We start from the raw sequence: 12,475 nt of genomic DNA, 5'->3' as shown, positions 1-12,475 counted from the left end.
TATCTTAGAGTAGCTTCTGTTAGTGTTCTCTGCATTGATGGATCACGGTGTATCAAAGAACATAAGAGGAAAAAATGAAGGACTCCCAAAACGACACTAACATCATTTTTTAAAAAATTTATTAAAAAAAACATCTGAAGTGACTTCAAGGGATGTTTAAAGTCTTTTTTGAAAAGCTTTGTTTACTGGTAGCCTTCTGTTCAGGGGATTCAGTGATTGAGAATATAGACTGCAGTCAAGCAGACCTGGCTCAAATCCTGCTTCTGCTCTATGACATTGGAACTTGAACATGTTTCATAAGCTCTTTAAGCCTCAGCATTTTTACCTGTAAAATAAAAGTAATACTAATACTCACTCCCAGGTTATTTGAAGATCACATGAACTAAGGTATATGCTGTGTTTAGTGTAGTAACTGGGACGTAGAGTGCTATCAGTAAGTGTTACGTAATAGTATAGATTGAAGGCGAGGCTTGCAAGAATAACCCAGAGATACAGTCTGTGCTGAATTAGAGTGCCCTCTATGGACTAAGGGGTACATGTGCCCTCTATGGACTAAGGGGTAACGACCCAATGGAAGTCTCTTGAGATCCTAGTCCCGGGTTTGGTAGACTCAGCTTCATCATGAGTGTTTAGCTGTGGGGTACTTAATGATTTGATCCAGAAGTCCTTGAGGTGAAGGCGTATATACACATATGTGAATTCAACAAATTAAGCACCTTCTATAGCCAGGCACTATGCAGATACCATTGATTAAAAGAAAAATGTCTGCCTCTGTCTTTGTGCAGCTCATATTCCAACTATGGATAAATATACTGATATAACATGCCATACTTTAAGGTGCTTGCTAAATGCCCTAGGGCATCAGATGAGTTGGATGGAAGCCATTCTTTCTTGATATTTTATCTTCAAGGGTGAGAATTTTCTTGTAGTGGAAGCATTGTCAGTAAGTCTAATGAATTATTTTGAAAGTTTTTAGTGTAGTTGATCCTTAACCAAATATATTTAAAATGTAACTTGACTTTGGCTTATTTAACTGAAAGCATCCTCTCTTTAAACTTTTCTAACAATTTTATTTATCCAAAATCTGTACAACTTAGAAAAATAGAAGGTATAGACAAATTCTTGTTGTCCTGTTTATTATATAAAGACACTCATAGCTTCAGCGTATAAAAGTGTTTCTTAGCCCAAGAGTGGGTGTGTTTTACAAATGAACATTTATACTCTAGGGAAATATTGTTGGGATTTTGGGAGAAGTGAGTTTAATAATATCTGGCATAACAATAATAACTAGCAGAATAATGAGTAGATGTTGACAATTAAGAATATTGCTACACTGTATTAAACACTAACAGGAACAATGCTAGGGAATATATATACTTCTGTAGTATATACAAAAGACTAAAATATATTGACTATATTGTATATGTTATAATTTAAACCCATGTATCACAACATCGTATGGAAGAAATTATTTTCCTCGTTTTATAGATGAAGTAACTTGAACTTGCTTGAGACCATATAAAACTACTACGTGATAGAACCAAAACTGAATTTCAGAATCTTTGTGCTTTTCACCTTTTTGTGTTGAATACAACCATTTCTCACGTAGCAGAACTGATAATGGACAAACTTAAATTACAAATGCATTATCCAAACTTGAAGAATTTGAACCAAAAATCTATGCTACCATTTTAGCTCATGAATCTTCCTAATGCCAGTTGAAGTGAACAAAAAACTTTGGAAGTAAAACTCTCTAAAGTCTGGCAGTTTGCTCATATTTGTAAACAGTCATGACTTTTCCAGTTGCAAAGAAATGGCTGTTTTCATTGTACTAGCTGTGCTTTATAAAGAGATCAGGTTACTTACAAACAAAACGACATTTAGGTAAGCAATGGGGAGAAATATCTACTCGTTGAGACATTAGTTAGTATTATTATTTAGTCAACTATTTTTTCCTCTAGTAACCTGAAGTTAAAATTTAAGTTGTTCTTAAAAGTACTTCTATTATAACACTTGAGGTACCATTTTTTGATGTACTGTATTTCTCAGGTTAAAACATTGTCTTGTGGAAAATGTCACATGTACAAAGTACACAGAATAGTATAATGAGCCCTGATGTAGCCATCGTGTAGCTTCAACAGTTCTTAACTCTTAGTCAATCTTGTTTCATTCATCTGCTCATTGTCTTCTCTTTCTTGTGAAGCAAAGCAGATATCAGTCATACCGTTTTGTTTGTAAATAGTTCAGTATGTTGTTCTAAAAGATAACACTTTAAGAAGGCATAACAATAATTTAATGATTATACCCGAAACTAAAAGTTAATAATTCTTTAATATTAAGGATTCAGGTAATCAATTTGCCAATGATTTCATAAAAATATTCTTGTTACATTTTGGTATCAGGGTCCAGATAATGCCCTTTATGATTGGTTAATATGTATTTTAACATCTTTTAATATATAGATATTCCCTTCCATCTTTTTTTTTTCTCCACGTAATTTATTTGTTGAAGAAACTGAATTATTTGCCTTGTAGAATTTCCCACAGCTCGATGTTGCTGATTGTGTCTCTGTGGTGGTGTTCAACGTGTTCCTCCATCCTTTGTATTTTTTATCTAGTGGTGGAAGGACCCAGAGACCTGATCAAATTCAGATTCTTCTTCTTCCATCTTCATTCCTTCCTCTTTCCCTACCTTCCTCTTCTTTCTTTTCCTCCCTTCACTCTCTCCATCCTCCTCATTTCCTGCCTGCTACTGTGTTTCCCCCAAAATAAGACCTAGCCGGACCATCAGCTCTAATGCGTCTTTTGGAGCAAAAATTAATATAAGACCCAGTCTTATTTTAATATAATATAAGACCGGGTCTTAAGATATGATATGATATGATATGGTATGATATATGCTATGATACCAGGTCTAATATGAGACCGGGTCTTATATTAATTTTTGCTTCAAAAGATGCATTGGAACTGATGGTCTGGCTAGGTCTTATTTTCGGGGAAACATGGTATGAGTGGTATTTCTTCTTCCATCAGGAAGCATGTAATATGTAGCTGTTTTTTTGTTTGTTTGTTTGATGCTGGCAGCTGTTATGCCCAGACATTTTAATTCGTTAGGAGTTGCAAAGTATGATATTTTAATTGTCATTTTATCTCAATTATCTGGACTACTTCTACAAAGAACAACTTCCCCCATCTACTATTTGTTTAGCTAATTGTGCAGTTTGTATAAAAAATTTGGATAAATGCTTGGTTCTTTCTCAGTTTCTGAGTTTTTAATGGTATAAATAATTGGGGAAATTTTGAAATTTTGATGTATTTACAAAAAGCACCTGGAGAATATAGAATAGTTATAGAATCAAATGCTAAACATGTATTAATAAACTAGCAAAAATGGAAAATAATTGGTTTTGAAGGAATATGGAAAAGTTTTTAATGATAATAGCTTTTTAAAACAGCTTTGAGAAGTATACCTTCTATAAGACAGTAACATCATTGGGCATTTAGTTAATGCTTAGGAGTACAGTGGTGAAGAGCATGGTTTCTGAAACTAGACTTCCTATATTAGAACTTTGTTTCTTCACTTAAACCAGGTAACTTTGGCACATTACTTACTGTCTCTGCGCCCGTTTTCTCATCTGTTAAATCAGGATAATAACAGAACCACCTTCATAGAATTGTTGTTGAGGATTGAATGAGTTCATACGTGTTACCACTTGGAGCAGACCCTAGCACATAATAAGCTCCCCATAAACGTTAACTGTTGCTATTGCCATTATTTGTCTTTGCTCTTAGGGCAGAAAGGAGGACGGAGGGAACTTCTGATGCTTATTTTTACCCATGCCCCAGAGTCTTTTGATACATTTCTTCTCATCCATTTCATATGTTTCAGACTTCTTAAAATCACATTTGTAACCCCTACTGAATTAAAGTGTCTAGGCATTGCACATCAGCAGCTGGTAACAGCGTAAAAAAAAAGAAACAACCAAATATTATGTCTCATGTTTTTTACAACTAAACAGTGTTACATTTTATTGAGATATATTGTGGTATTTTCTATTGAATTGTGAGCTTTTGAGGAGAGAGACTTTATACGGATGTATATAATGCAGTGCTTGGTATTCATTATGAGACTTAAGCCCCTAATATTTGCTCCATTAACTATATTAAGATCTCATTTGTCGAGTTTGCCTAGTAATATGTTTTCAAATTCGCAAACAAGTGAATTTCCTATCTGTCTACTATATGAGTTAAAGTATAATCCTTTAAATATTAGGATTTTTAAAAATTTATTTTTGAACTTTTATGGTAATTTCTTTTATAAGCATCACACTTCAGCCTTCTTAAACGGAACGTAATTCATCACTATGCATACTATTTATTTGGGTTGTATATAGTGTATCATTGGAGGCTATTGATATATGCATGGCTATTTGGTTTTATATCAAATATTCTCAGGATGGCTCATATATTTCTTTCTTTGCAACTTATGTCTTTATGTCTTTTTCTCTTGTTGTTATAACTTACCATTTTTTTTTTTTTTTTTTGCTATCATTTCTTTCTGCTATCTCCATTAGCCCTAGCTCCACAAATTTGAATTTAATGCTTCTGGCCAGTTCTTCTAACCTTGATTTGATTATTAACTTCATTAGAACTTAAAAAAAAATAACATTAAAAAATCTAAACTGAGCTTGAGTGCATCTTCTCACAGTAAAATACAGAAGTTTAGCACATAGACGATGTGGCATCTACTTAACTAGCTGTAGAACTTTTTAATTTTACTTTATGATAGTGCTTAGGTTGATGTGTGGCCTTTAGGCATGTGAGATTTTACTATAGTCAGATCTGAACTGGAGAATGAAATTCTGATATTCAGTACTTCCAGTGTTAACTTACAGAGTTGGGATTCAAATTCAGGCCTCCCCTACAACAAGGTCCATTTTCATTGCTGTTTGACTCCTATGACAAAGAAGTCAGTACTATTAATTATTATAGTTTTTAAAAAGTATATGTTGTTAGTGGTAGTATTTGATTTAAAAGAGAAACTTTGTTCTTGCCCTATTATTGGCATTTTTCTCTATTGTAGCTTTTAAACAATTTTCATACATATAGATGGATTCTTTCAATACCTAATGGATAGCTAGCTATGTATTCAAAATGTATTTTACAACATTTAAGTTACACAGATACAGGTCATTTAATAACATGTACTTTGAACATAGGTCTGCATTTTAAATACCTTGGTTACTATGTTTATTTATAGGCCTTGAGCTGAATATAGGAAGTCCAGCTACATACAGGAAATAATTGAATATGCCTATTCAATTTATAGATTGTAAAATACTAGAAAAATTTTAAAAGATGTAAAATAAAGTAACTTTGAGGGATTTGGGGTTAGATGTGGATTCACATACTAGTTTGTCTAAGAATCTTAGAATCCAAGTTATTACAAGGATTAGATCACAGTGTGTTAACATGCCTACCACAATATTTGATCCTTTATGATCTCTTTTTCTATTTATCATTTACATCCATATAACTTTTGATCTAGATAAAAATGGAACAAAAATATAAGTAAGAGAGAACAAAATGTATTTGTTAAGCAAAAGCAACTACAGCTTTCATCCCGTACTTCAAAATGAATGATAATTTACTTTTATTCATTTATTTTTTTATTGCAGGTCACTTTTAATACAGCTTTCATTGGACTGAAGTGGAAACAGAAGAATTAGAGCATATTTTAATTTTTGAGGTGAGTCCATTTGTAGAAAAATTACTGCATTTAAAGCAGTCTGCTGTTAAGGAATTTTGTCATTTTTGTGTACTCAGAAACACAACAATTATCCTTGAAATACTCTGAGTATGGAGTGGTGATGAGAATCCCAGGCACACTGGCTCTTTCCCCCTAATACCGGCTCTGCTGCAGGTGCCCTCAGTATTTCAGCTCGTTACTTCTTCATGTCAGTTTGTTTCTTTTAAAACTGGGAATGGTATAGCTTTTGGCTCTGCTTACCTTCCAAATTACATGTTGTAAGGCTAAAAATTGAGATCATGGATATGAAAGTGTTTTATTAAGAAAAATGTAAGGTAGAGGTATTAATATTGTGAATTGTCACAGGAAATTAAATGAAAATCAGCAGTTACATGCAGAGAGTCATTTTAAGTGTGAAAATTTCTAATGTAATTGTAGCCTAATGCCATAGGCACAGTAAGACAGGGCCATTTTATATACTGTTTCTGGAAAAACTGGCAAGCACAAAAGGAGGAGAAGAAGAGGAAAAGTAAGAGGAAGAAGTGGTGGAAGAAAGAAAATAAAACCAGTTAAATGGTCTTGAAAGCATTGGAGTTTCTAGAACTACAAATTTCTTCACTTGCTAGGAAACACTTGAAGGAATTATTAATCTATGGATTACTAAAAATGTAGTTTCCCTTAAAAACCTGTTTACATTGTTTTCAGTATTTTTACATTCAAAATTTTATACATTCTTGCTATGGACAAAAAAAATCTAGTTCTGATTTTTCCCTTCTATAGAGTTTTAGCCATTCGTTTGAGTGTCTTGGTATATGTGGTATAAGGCTTAGTAAAACTGAATGGATGTTTCTCCTAACTCCAGCAGTTTGTTTGTTTGGTTTTCTTTTTAACTTTTCATTATTTCTCTTGTTCATATCATCATATCATGTCATCATCTTATCTCTTTTTGGGCTGAGGGATATATATATATATATATATATATATATATATATATATATATATATATATATATATATATATAACTTATTGTTGGTCTCCCAAAATTCTTAGTCTCCCAAAATGTATACCTAGGCTTTGTAAAGGTGCCAAGATAATATTTACCCAATGTGGTTACTATATTTCTTTCCAATAACTATGTTTTGAGAGTATTTATCTATATATTCAAAAAGAAATACTGGTTAGATGGTAGTAAAATTGCTATTTTCATGTACGTACTCTTGATTAGGGATTATCTGATTCTTGTGTGGAGTTTGTTACTCTGTAGCTAGATGATTTGGTCATCTTTTGTCTAATGTTGCAGCTGCTGACTATCTCTGTGTCTTAGTCTAGAGGAAAATGTTATATTTTCCTCACACAATTTACTTATTCATTATTCAGTTCCCTGCTAAGTGACTGAGGAGGTTGTGTTCAGGGCCTTTCACAATGATTAGTGACCTGTCCTTTAATCTTCAGAGCTAGCTCAACAGTTTTAATTCTCTGGCAGCCACCTTAACCTCTGATTTATTGCTTGGCTGAGTCATCTGGCTACTGCTTTTGTGTTCTCTTTATACAATTGTAAATTGTATTCTTTTGTATCTTTAAGAAATGTTGCTTCTTACTTGGTAAACAATTGTCTTACTTAGTTTCACTTATAAGTTATTTCTTTGGTTTCCCAAAAAGTAATTGACCAGTCCAAAGAAACAGCTGTAAGGAGCTTTTACCGATTTTTTTTCTTTCTATCTTTCTTTTTTTTTTAAGATAGTGGGTATAAGAGGAGGTAGCAGAAATACCTGGGTTCATAATCTTTGCTGTCTAGTTCTTGTAAAATTCTGGGCACTTATCCTCTCTGAGCCTCAGACTTCATAGTTATAAAATGGGAACAGTGTTACCTATATCATAGAATTGTTAGGGTTAAATGAGATAGCATATAGGAAGGGCCTAGTACAGTATGGAGCACAAATATAGCAGGTCCTGGAATAATGTGTTTTTTCCAGCATCATTTCAGTATAACATTCATGAGATATTGTAGGAACTTAACTCTTGTTTATATCAATTAGTCTATGGTAAAATTGGTTTCACTGGATGTTGTTTCACTTAAGGTCACAGAACTTATCAATGATGTCAGGTGAAGACTTGCTGCACATGCCCAGATAATTATTGTCATTGCCAATTTCTCCTCAGTCACCTTGCTGTCCTCATTATCATGATTATGTGGTAAAGCCCAAAGTGAGTTTTATACAGGTGAGCTCAAAACAAGGCAATGTTGATAAAGGTACTTTGTTGTTTCAGTAGATCACCTTAAGCAGTCGTGTGTAGTTATGGGTTTTCTGATAAGCACATCCATCTTCATTGAGATGAGAAAGTCCAGGCTTAGAGATAGGTCAATGTATCTGACTGAGATTACCACAGACATATGGAAATGGGTTAATTGGTCACTAATGGGCTGTTTCTAGGTATACTGTTTGAGTTTTATGAAATACACCATTTAACTTCAGACTTAACTTCTCTCAGAAGTAAGCAGTTATTTAAACATTTGCCTTTGCAAAAACAACATTAAAAAGTATTAACCACTTTTTAAAAATTTATTTTCTTCAGTGTGTGTATCTGTTTTATGGATGTGATGAAAAAATTCTACCATGAAATCAGATTTTAAAGAATAGACATATATGGTGATTAATAATCCAGCTTCCTTTTGCCCATATACACACTTTATTTTCTGTCTTTCATTTCAGAATATGAGTGTACAGCTGTAGGGGTTAGATAACAACACATCGAGTGGTTTTTTGCTGTTAGTTTGGGGATGATTGAACTACTGATGCTCACTTAAATCTTTTTATATAAGGATTCTAAAAAAATGTTTCTATTCAGAAAATACTCTGAATCTTTAGCATGAAATTCACATGAGGTGAAAAAGTCTTGAGTGAGTGAAACATTTAAAATGGTTAAAAACTTATTTAAAAACTTTATATTCTGAATATAACTCTTCAGAATACTTTGAAATGAGAATAAACATTTCCAAGAATATAGGATTCTGTCTAGTGGATTTGATTAAATCAGCGAAAAACTTGAATAACAGTTGCCCAGAAAATTTTGATTATTCCATCCAAAATGGATTTTTTTCTGTATCATATGTAGACACACTTTTAAGATACTGTAAAATATATGGCTGACTGAACTTTTTGCTGAACTGCATTTCTGAAATGAGTAAATGGAATATTTTAAATATTATATGGAAGCTTGTCATTTGTGAATCCATTTTTAAGGCAATATTCAACATCTAAGAGTCCTTTTGTGCTACTGAAGAGTTTTTTATTTATGTGGAGGTAATGGAGGTCATACAGTTCATCTCTTTTTTTGTTTATAGGAGGGACAATTATTTTTTGAGGAGGGGTTTAGGAAAAAGGGGCTGTATTATAACTTGAGAACATGGTTATTATGAGGAATATGTTGTTGGATTTTTACGTTATAGAACCAACAAGAAATGAAGTGTTGATACTGACACTGAAACAAGGTTCTAGTGTGCCTCATTGTCAAGTTTGTACCATATTTTGCTGTGTATAGTGCACTCCCGAGTATAATGCACGCCCATGTTTTTGGCCCAAACTTTCAGGGGAAGAAAATTTTATTTTTAACTTTCCAAAGGATTTTCAATAATTTCTGTAAAAAAATCAGCTGGATTGCTAGCTACCACCTAAAGTGTATGAAGAGAAATGTTGTGCCGTTCACCTCATGGTAGTAAAGTTGGCGTCACCCACCTTACTTACCACGTCAGACTCACTCTGTGGATGACATTACGTCGCTCGCTCTTCGTTTCATTTCGTTGAATCATTGGCCGATGCAAGTTCACAGTAAGTTCAACAAAACCAGTTATCATATTCTAGGGTATTATTTTGCATACAGATATCGTTATTGATTTCTAGAGTTACACTTTTAATTCATAAGCGTAAATAGAAGAATTAAAAGCATTTATATAGATACGGAGTTAGTACTACACGTGTATAATGTGCGTTCTTATTTTTCCCTCACAAATTTGGGCAAGAAAGTGCACATTATATGTGGCAAAATACAGTAATTTTCCTTAGTAACTCAGAAAGCAAATGGAGAGATGGTTGAGCAGTAGTAGGCCAAAGTAAAGATCCCTGCCCTCAAAAAAGTTCGCAGTTTCAGTTTCAAATTAGAATTCTCTATTTTAATGAAAGCCCCTTAGTTTCTAAGCTCCCTACTGACACAAGCAATCTAATTCCAATGTATTGCATCGAATCTTTATTTTTCAGATTGTCTTAAAGTCCCTAGCTCAGTGTTTGGTATAAACATTGGTTAAATCAAACTGGCAACATAGAGTCCAATGCTAAAGGGGAAGGCTGAGCTTTCATTCTTCTTAATGTTAACAGCACCCGACATCTCTTACCTGTAGAGGAATTACATCCATCTTCTCTTCAGAAACCATGTAAGCAAGAAAAGTGTACAGAGAGAAATATGTAAAGTGTGAGAAAATCAAAACCCCAACCACCAACCTAGAATGCTGTGTCCAGCATAATTATCCTTCAAAACTGAAGGAGAAATAAACTTTCTCAGATGAAACAATAACAACACAACCGGGAATTTGTCAACTGTACACATGCCTTGAAAGAAAATGTAGAAAGAAATATGATATGTAAATATTCCAGTCTGTGCCTTGTCTTTTTATTAATTGTCTTGTAGCACATTTTTATTGGCTTGAATATTTTGCTACCAAAGCTTGGTATTACAATATATTGTGCTTCAAATAGTTTTGGAAATAGTATCTCTGAAATGATCATTTTTGCTAGGGTTATTCATACTGTTAAATATGTATTGTTCTTTTGTATTCAAAGTAAGACACAAACCATAAACATTGGACTTGCATTTTCATGCAAAAGGCATGTGCTCTTCTCAAGTAGATACAGTTGTGTTAGGAGTCATGCCTGACCTTTCAAATTCAATTAATGAACACCCAGGAGATTGTTCCTGATGATTGTCGCTGTGTTTTTGTAACATCCTCTAAGGTTCTTTGTCCTGAGGAACAGATTACCTTTCCATGCCTCAGGAATCAATATTGTTTTTAAAAGGGCCACTGCTGTAGTTACTTTAAGCTTCATCTCTTGGACTGTTACTAGTTTGGCACTAAGCACTGTGTAAATTACATACATACATACACCCCACATCACTCCCTGGTTTGAAAATGGAATCTATGAGTTGGTTTCTGTGTCTGTTTTAAGAGTTATTGCCATGGTGATGAATAGTCTGCTTAGTTTTATGGTTGGCATGATTCTTCCGGGTTAGGTCACCTGTGTTTTCTTACTACCAGTTGCCTACACTTCGGGTTAATTTTTCCATCCAGTTAAATTTCCATCACTAAAAAGGAAGTAGTTATAATGCAAAGCTAAAGATTTTGTAGAATTAGCTACATCAGTGCTTTAAATCTGTTGATTATTTCCTTTCAGTGCTAACTAACAGGAGCTTACTCATGTCACACAGCTTTAAACCTTTCCACTGTGTTCAGAAATGGTGGAGAATATTATCCTATGCTGCAGTTGTAAAATTTTCATCGTTTGTTGAGGCATTATGGGAGAAGGAGAAGAAAACTGACACAAGCATTTTGATAAGGGAAATCAGTCTTGTCCATTATTGATTTTTATGAGTCAACATTTCAAATCCTTTGCTTTACTATATTTAATAAGCTGTGGCAATGGGTTAGCCATCTTAAAGTTAAACCTGTAGGTATCTACAAACATTAAAAGAAATGTTAAGGTGTTTCAGTTAGGTTTAAAATGTAACAAAGAATGAGGAGGGATGAACACAAGTGGAACAATGAATTTGAGATAATGAAATGAGTCATTGATTTGGAGATGTATACTATATGCCAAATGGTCAAACTGGATATAATGACATTTCCTACTTGGGGTCAATGCTCCTATAGCAAACCCAGCTGTATAAAGTCCTAGATGTTCAGAAATTAAATCAGCCAGGAAAACAGAACCGGATGCCAAAGGCCCTGTAAGAAATTCAAAACAGTGGTTACTAGTGCATAATCAAACAAATAATATTTCCTGAGTAGAATGATGATTTAAGAGATATAGTGAATTTCAAACCCTGAAAAAATACCACTTACTGAATTATAGTCATTCTTATTTATTTAATAATTTAAATCTAAGGAGTCCTATGAGACAAAGTTTAAATTAGTTTAGTTCTAGTTATATGTCTTCTCTAACTCATAACTCTCAGTAATCAAGATGGTTTTACATTTAGTCTGAATTAAAGAGATTTTCCTCTCATTTACTTCCACATCATTAATAAAATGGTAATAATTATTTCTGCTTTGAGGATGATTGTATAATTTCATTTTTACCTGTATAGTACATACTACATTGTTGGCACTCGCAAATCTTTCAGAAGGCAAAGGGGGCTCGGGCAGGATAACTAATCACCAACTTACATTAAATTTAGAAAAAAAAAAAGATAAAGCTACAGAATTTTACTACAAAAGCTGCCTCTTATTGCCATCTCACTATTTTGAGGAATGCCTGCTCTATCAGTCACGTCTCTAGGAAGAAAACATTCTGTATGTATGTATATATGTATGTATGTTTCTTCACTATTTGCTGTCTCTCCATAGATATCCAAGCTTTTGACAAAACCTGGCACTTCCCTCTTGACTGTTTCACAAATTCACCTGGCATGTGTCACTATAGAACTTTTGTTCTAGTTCTTTTACTTGGACTTTGCACAT

The 12,475-nt window shown here is 33.5% G+C and overlaps 1 protein-coding gene across 1 annotated transcript in view; it reads left to right on the top strand.

Moving 5' to 3' along the window:
• Window positions 1–12,475, top strand: part of EPS8 (epidermal growth factor receptor pathway substrate 8) — a 169,729-nt gene that overhangs the window by 49,255 nt on the left and 107,999 nt on the right. The window contains exon 2 of the mRNA XM_033118213.1: window positions 5,678–5,748. The gene's annotated coding sequence lies outside the window, so the exon portion shown is untranslated. The remainder of the gene's footprint in view (window positions 1–5,677; window positions 5,749–12,475) is intronic.

This window comes from Rhinolophus ferrumequinum, chromosome 10, assembly GCF_004115265.2.
Source record: "Rhinolophus ferrumequinum isolate MPI-CBG mRhiFer1 chromosome 10, mRhiFer1_v1.p, whole genome shotgun sequence".
Lineage (NCBI taxonomy): Eukaryota > Metazoa > Chordata > Mammalia > Chiroptera > Rhinolophidae > Rhinolophus > Rhinolophus ferrumequinum.
This window is presented reverse-complemented; position numbering and strand designations above follow the sequence as displayed.